Source organism: Melopsittacus undulatus, chromosome 4 (assembly GCF_012275295.1).
Source record: "Melopsittacus undulatus isolate bMelUnd1 chromosome 4, bMelUnd1.mat.Z, whole genome shotgun sequence".
NCBI classification, from domain to species: Eukaryota; Metazoa; Chordata; class Aves; order Psittaciformes; family Psittaculidae; genus Melopsittacus; species Melopsittacus undulatus.
In genome coordinates, this window is record NC_047530.1 from 44,111,245 (window position 1) to 44,118,983 (window position 7,739).

Sequence of the window (7,739 nt, forward strand, 5' to 3'; positions counted from 1 at the left end):
AAATACCCTTTAATAGAGCAGCCCATTTTCTTTAGTATTTGAAGGTTCTTGAGTCTTAGCTCCTACTGTTCTGTACATTTTCTTTTCAGTTTTTCAACCTCTCTAGCCTCCACACACTGAGATGTGGCCAGCTGCAAACTATATGGTGTTGAACACCCCCAGTTCTCTGATTTATCACCATAGCTCATTACACAAGCAGGCCTTGCTGGTTTAACAAACAGGCATTAAGATCACAGTGGATCCTGTATAGCATTTTCAGAATACACCAGAAGGCTGAACAGAACTCGTCCAGACACAAACAATTCATGTACGATATAACAGGAATAGCAGGAAAATGACATTCACCACATAAAAAGTAAAAATAAAACAAAGACAAAGAAAAAATACCCAACCAACCAGTGTAAGCTTGAAAACACTTGCCTCATTCTTCTGTGATTTGAGAAATGAAGTCTAGCACAGCAAAACAAAAATCAGAACTACTTTTAATCTGTGAACAGCTCTTTTGAAGAAATCTGTCATGTTTCTGGCTTCTCTTTTTCCTTGTGAAAAGAGCAAAAATGTTATTTTTCTTAAAGAATTTCTAAATGTTGTACTTTAATAATGTTTCTGCATGAGATAGTTCATCACTGCAACTACCGTCTTGTTTGTTAATTCTTCCATTGTCAAAACAACATAACCAATAGTTTATAACATTATAAATCTTGGACATCAGTCATAATATAGAGATTTGCCATTATGTATGGGGTTGTCTATTCCGATACGTTTGAAAAGCCAGTCATGACTGGTTATACATGAATCTGTTGCTATGAGCAGCATAATATTCTATATTGAAGCAGTCAACCTACTAATGTCATATGAATTTTTCAGTTGCTTTTGTTACTGTTTGTGGTTTTCCAGATGGTAAGAAATTAATCGCTTACATTAAATACTTTTTAATGCTTTTTCTGTGAGTTCTGCATTTGATGCAAGATTTGGCAAGTCCTCTGAAGTCTGGCCTCTTAAAGATACAGCCTTCTGTCCAGAAAAGCTCAGGATCCCTATTCCTATGCTACTAAAATGCAAACAAGGAATAGAAATTTAGAGAGGAAAATCAAAAAAGGACATAACAGAAGTGATTCATAGTTTAATTTCATACAAAAGTGGTAAGTAAAATGTCACTTCATTATCTAAGTCTTCAAAAGATCCAGTTCAGTAAATATGGCTCTTTCAGACCACTTTACAAAGATTCATCCATCAGCTGTCATTCTTCAGCAATACACAAAGAAAGATTCAGGGCTGCCAGTACCCGATATACATATTTAAGAGACCTCTGTGCCTTTTCTTTGAGATAATTTGAAGAAAGAGCACAAAACAAAACCAGGAATACCAAAGTGCTTTGGGTGCCCTTTATTTTGATTTTTCGGCTCTTAATGCTGGCATTTTTGAACTTGACTGGGGAAAGCAGAGAGAAGACCATGCAAGTCATTGCTGCATCTGTGGGTATTATGTGATCATTTAAAACCTGTAAATAAATAAAAATCCATGGATCCCATTTGTTCTGTTGCATAACTTGAGCAGGTCTAACACTGCAGCACCCAATGCAGCTACAGTAGCAAATCAGAAATCTGAAAAGCTCAGTGTTACAAGTGATAGGCTTTTTATGCTACAAATCAGCATGTTCTCTCCTGTAAATTTTTAAGTCAGAAAAAGGAAGTGAAGAGGAAAAGGCAATGGTCTTCAGGTCTTAAAATTCAATGACCAAAGAGGCAATAGATCGCAGTGAGTATCAGTTTGGAAGTGTGCAGTCATAGAATCATAGAATAGCTAGGATTGGAAAGGACCATGTTCTTGAACTCTAGTGGGACAAACATGAGCCTGGGGTAAATCAGCTCCCAAAAGTATGTGCTTAAACTGCCTGGAGAAACCCTCTCTTGGTCAGAGATCACACCTAGGTCAACCTGTATTTCAAACTTTTGCAAATAACCAAAAGGAGGAATCTGCTTTAGGAAAAGCCACAAGAGCACAGCCAGCTCGCTAGGAACACTATAGCAGGTAAGCCACAATTAGCTGGTACAGAGAGCTGAACCTCACAACCCTCCTTCAGCAGCCACCCACCCCCAGCTGACATAGTGCATAAAAAACAGAGCACGCACGTGCTGTAGCCATCCTGCTCACTCTGAAAGTATTAAGAGGGTCCTGGAGTACTTGCACAGGTGGGCTTTCATCACTCTAGAAATTGTTCTATTTCCCCATTGTTCTATGGGTAAGATGCTTTCCCAGGGCACTGAAGATCTTCTCTAGGCAGGAGATCCATAACCTGCAAGCTGTGCAGCCAGGCAATCAGGGGCTAGTCTACAAAGTCAGGCAGGGTGTTCCAGCTGTGTTCCTCAGGGTGTGCCAAGAGGAGCACAGCACTCACAAACCTCAGCCCTCTAGGCAGCCTTTGGATATTTGTTTACCTCTCAGTTTTCTCTCCCATTCCTATAGCTGATCAAGGAAATGAAATATTGCAGGTTAAACTTAGAAGCATGAATTCAGGTTCTGTTTTGATCTCAAGTAAATACTGCATTCTTTTCTTCCTGCAGTTCCCAGTTCTTGCCAGGCAAGAAGGTTCCTTCATTTGAAGTGATTCACAGTTTTGGAAGAACATACCACTGCAGAGATCTGAATATATACATAGGTATGTTTCCTGGCTACTGTGCACCACACCAATGGAAGGTCTTTGTATTGCTGATGTTGCTATCCCTGACATTATACACATTTGTAAGATCTCTTCTGTTACCAGTACAGTATTTGTGATGAAAAAGAAAGCATTATTCAACATAAAAAAGAACAAAAAAACAGAAAGAAAAAATTAAGAAATTGAGAAAGGGAAAACTAATGTTCACCACATGCACTGCCTTGAGAATTCAGATGAACTTTCTGGGCTTTTCTTTTGCTTTGGAAAAATGTGTAAGCCATGACTTCAAATCATTTGCAAACTCCCCTGTTTTCATTTATTAACATAGGCTGACTGCATGAGAGTACTATTTTAACCTTAGACTGGAATACTAATAAAAACCCTACACAATACCAGATACGTTTAATTTCTGGTTTCATTGTGTTATTATTCCAGTGGATCCCAAAAACATCTGATTGAAGTTACCTTAAAAGTTCTTCATTTCAATTAGACACGGAACCAAATAAACTCCAGTGATCACAATAACCTTGAACTTCTGGAAATTCAGATCTAGATCCAGGCTTTGCAGCTGTATTCCATCCTGAGTTTAAATGTGACTCAGAATCAAAGTGTGTTGTGGCTGCACACACAGTTTACAGGAAAAAATCTATTTCAACATTTTTTGTAGGTATTCCATCTTTTAGTTACTCCCAAATTTCTGCACAACTTTTCATACCAATACCTAAATTCAGACTTTTGCTTTCTTCCTGACTGGCTAAAACCTTAGCACACACATCAATTCACTACAGAATAAACATCATGGCACTGACTTGAATCCAAAACTCTCAGAACAACTGTTTCACATCTAAGTAATTGTACCAGCAGTAGTTGAGTCATCTCCTTGTTTATATGGAGGAAGGGGGCAGCTGGAATCGCAGCCAATGACTTTATCATACAACATGAAAAGCCTTTGGGCTATCTTCTCAGCTGGGATAAATAAGTAGAATTCTATTGGTTTCTGGGTGAATGAGATTATAATTCGAATCAGAAGCATGGTGTTTGTTTATACCATAACAAAGTATCACAGAAGTGTATATCATAAGCCTTAAAGCACTGAGCTGAAGGTTCACAAAACCCATGAGTCTGAGCTTAGGTTTCAGTCACTCCACTGAAGTTACGCCTATTTATTTCAGGATAGCAGTGCTGATGTGCACCAGCTGAGAATCTGGTTCTTCAGCTCCTAGATGACAGCAGAAACCAACTACAGGGGGAGAGAATCAGCTTGAGTGCAGAGCTGTACCCCTGATAAATGGGTATCAGCCATCTCTTACACAGCCAGGCCTGTTTCTTCCAAAAGCAAAACTAGGGAATTAATAAACACACCAAATAACACAAAGGATGTATTTCCTTAAGGAAATTCAAATGTGTATACTATGCTTCTCATTCCAGTACAAAGGATTTTGATCTTGAGTAACACTTAACCAGCTATTCATTTTATGTGCCTACAGCCCTTGTGATTCAAAACAAACTCCTGTACAAAATGCCTTTCAGAACAAGCCATCCATTCAGTTAACTCAACAGCCTATACTCAGCTGAAAAGAAAAACAACCTAAACCTCTCAAAACTAAACCTCTATTCTACACAACAACAAAAAAAAAAAACACAAAAAGAAACAACAAACAAACAAACAAACAAAAAAAAAACGGATCCCCAAACCAGCCACCAGAAATAAACTCAAAGGGCAGTTTCTTCTGATACCATATCCACACTGCCCTTCCCAGTGGGAGATGACAGAGTATGTAACATTGCTGTGTTTCACAATAATTATGTAAGAGAAATCACATGTGGCATAAACAGAATCTGTAACAAAGAGTAGCAGTAGATGTTCAAATAAACCAGTGGTTATGTCAAAACTAATAACTTTTTTACTGTAGTGGACTCAGTAAGTTAACAAGTCCAATGAGCCTAATGACTTCATTATCTAATCCTCTCTTTTTTTGCTTTTCATTGAGGCTGGGGCTGATTTTTTTTTTTTCTTTCCAGGAATCCTTATGCTTATGTGAGCCAAACATTTTGTTATTTGCTACTTTCTGCATGATCATTTTGGCATTCTTATGAGAGAAGATGGTGATCATTCTGTTTAAATATTGGGGGGGAGATTATCACTGACGTGGGAAGTTATTAGGTTTGATGCAATATAGAGAACATTCACAGTCAGAAAACAGCATCTTTCATTTTTAGGAATGAAGGTAATTGTGCTTTGTGACAGTGCACATCCTTAAGATGTTATGTATCATTGCGTACTTAAAAAAGCAGTACACTTTTCATTGATCTTTCAATTTCATTTTGATTTAAAATGCAGATCTTTCCCTCCATTGAAATCTTAGCATTTTTATTTTAAAATGCATCGGAAAAAATCCATTTCAGACATATGCAGCACCATAAATTATTTTTTGTGGTTGAAACAGTATTCGCTTATGTCATGGGTTGAACATCCTCCTTTATTAGAATGCTATTTATTGCCACCAGCTGCAGTGCTTAGCAAGGAAAGTTCTTGATACCAGCAATTGCTTTTCAGCACCAATGCTTCCGGCTGCTAACGGGGGCTTCTATTGCCAAATGCAGCCACCCCTCTTAAACTGTTCTTTCTGGTTCACAGACAGCTCCTGTCATTGTTACCCCGTGCAGGAGCTGGGGGAAAGAGATTGGATCTGAACCCACTGCTATGTAATCTCTTCAGCTATAAATCTCGTGTAACTTTAAAAGGCCTTGACAAATACCACTAGCTTGAATGCTGTCAAATGTGCTCAGGAAATCTACCCATCATTAATGGACTTCCTTCAAAATTAAGATACAAGTTTAGCTTGTGAGCAAAGGGCTTTTACATCACTAGCCTCAGATCCAGAAAAAAGCAACAGGACTTATGTATGCGTCGGCTACATAGCCACTGGTCTTAAATTTTAGAGCAGGGAGAAACCAAAGGTAATTACTCTTCCTCTGTTGAGGGCTATTATTACTCCTGCATTAACAGTTAGCACTGCTATTTTCTTTTGCTTATGCCTATAGCAGCCAGGAAAACTACACAGGAAGAGTATGAAAGTGGCAGTATCAGCAGATGTCCTACTGAACACTGTGTACCTTACACAGTAAATCTTCAAAGCAGTAGCATGTGTACTGCTCCTGCGTATGCAAATCCTGTTATTTCATTGATATCATTTGCACACATGCCTTCTTCACAGCTGAAGCCTTGAAAAGCCATTGCATATAATTGGGCTCAACTAAGCAACAGAGGCTATCAGTGACAGGAGGAGACTGAACTCTTTTAACATGGAAAGAATTCCTTTCCTCCCTCAGAAAAGAAACACCCAGTAGGTCAAAGAGGAAGGTTTCTCTGCACTATAGCACAGACAAGCCTGTCATACAGATGCCTGAACCACTGGAATCTAGAATGAAAAAAAAAAAAAAAGAAAAAAAGACAAACCCTGAGCCTTCGTGAACACAATTCATTAAATAAGCAAATATACAAATTTTTGTCTATATGAATGCTTAAAAAGCCTAAAGCATTCAAGCTAGGGTCTTTCCAGAGTTACCTTGTGTGGCAGAGCCTATCTGGCAAGCATTCCAAAAAGTTTTTTTTACTCACTGTGAATACTGATAAAAGTAGGTTTCCTGTTCTTCCTACAGACAGATTACCAAAAAAATAATTATTCCTCTGCCCATAATGAAATTCTTTTACAGATTCAGAAAGTATAAGAGACATCCGAAAGTTGGAGTTATTTGTGGGTCAAAATACAATTTACTCTCTATTTCTTATCTTGTCCCTGCAAACAATCAAAAACAGTTAGCGAATTACTTTCTCCTTCATTTTTTTAAACTGGAGATAAATACATGTTTCCTCTAAATGACTCATAAACTGGCACAACAGTATGACTGTGTTACTTGTGAATGAGTATGAAATACTTTCATGAAAATTACTATTTTCATTGCATCTATATTTTCCTTGGGCCAAAGTCTGGGTTGTACTCTGCCCTGCACGCAACATACTAATGTAAACCCAGTATGTACTTCCCTACCACTGGAGGAAGTCGGCTTCATTGCACTGATCCCATTCTAGCCTTTTCTTTGGAAATTACAAGACAAGAGATATGATAATGTAATGTCATGAAGAACGGGTCCCTTAAACAGCTCCTCTCGTCTCTTCCAGCTGGACTTTAGCCAATTCAAATGGATGAGTGAGGGCCAACAGACATATTAGTGCAACCCTGTATTTAAAGCTAAATTATCCCCTGTATGACCCTCGAGTCAATTTATGGGTGCAGAGACTAATGTACAATAGAGTTCAAAAAGACTCCAAAGCCTAGCTTTGGAAATGCCTTCACACAAGTCACTAGGGGAATACAGGAGAGAGGAAGGGGTAAAATATATATGTGTTCATTTTCTGTGTTTGTGCAAATGTCCTATTTTGTGATTCATATTTTTTCTTTTTCATTTCTTCCATCCCTTTGTGACTAAAAAAGAAAAAATAAAAAAATAATTAAAAAATCCCCTCTGAATTCCCATTATACCAACAAAGTCTACTGATTCTAATTCTCACCACTGTTTAGAACAGTAATTTATCTCTGCAGACAACTTGTCTCCAGGGAGCTCAATAGTTCAGCAGTATAACTCTACCTTATCTCTGCAGATGCAAGAAATATCTGGTTGGGTGGCGCATAAGCATCCTTCATGTAATGGTGAATAGTAGCCCTCTTAGCTCCCCTTCTCCTATGAGTCTTCCTGCATGAAGACATCCTCAGTTTCCTCATAATTAATATGCTGTGGGATAAGCAAGGGAAGCAAGCCAGCAGAAAGAATATATGTAGGAGCATTCATTCCCTATTCCTTACCTGGGCCTGGGAACTTAAAAGAATGAGCAGAATTGGAGTCCAAAATTCACATCACACAAACTGTATCTGTTTAATTGGCTGCCAGGTTACCTGGCAGTAGTCTATGCAGGATGTTGCTCCTGGTTTCGACAAAAGTTGCTTTGCTTCAAGTTCTGGGCAATTTTTGTAATTCTTCCTTGGTGAGGAGTTACACTTCTTATTTGATCAGGGTTGGA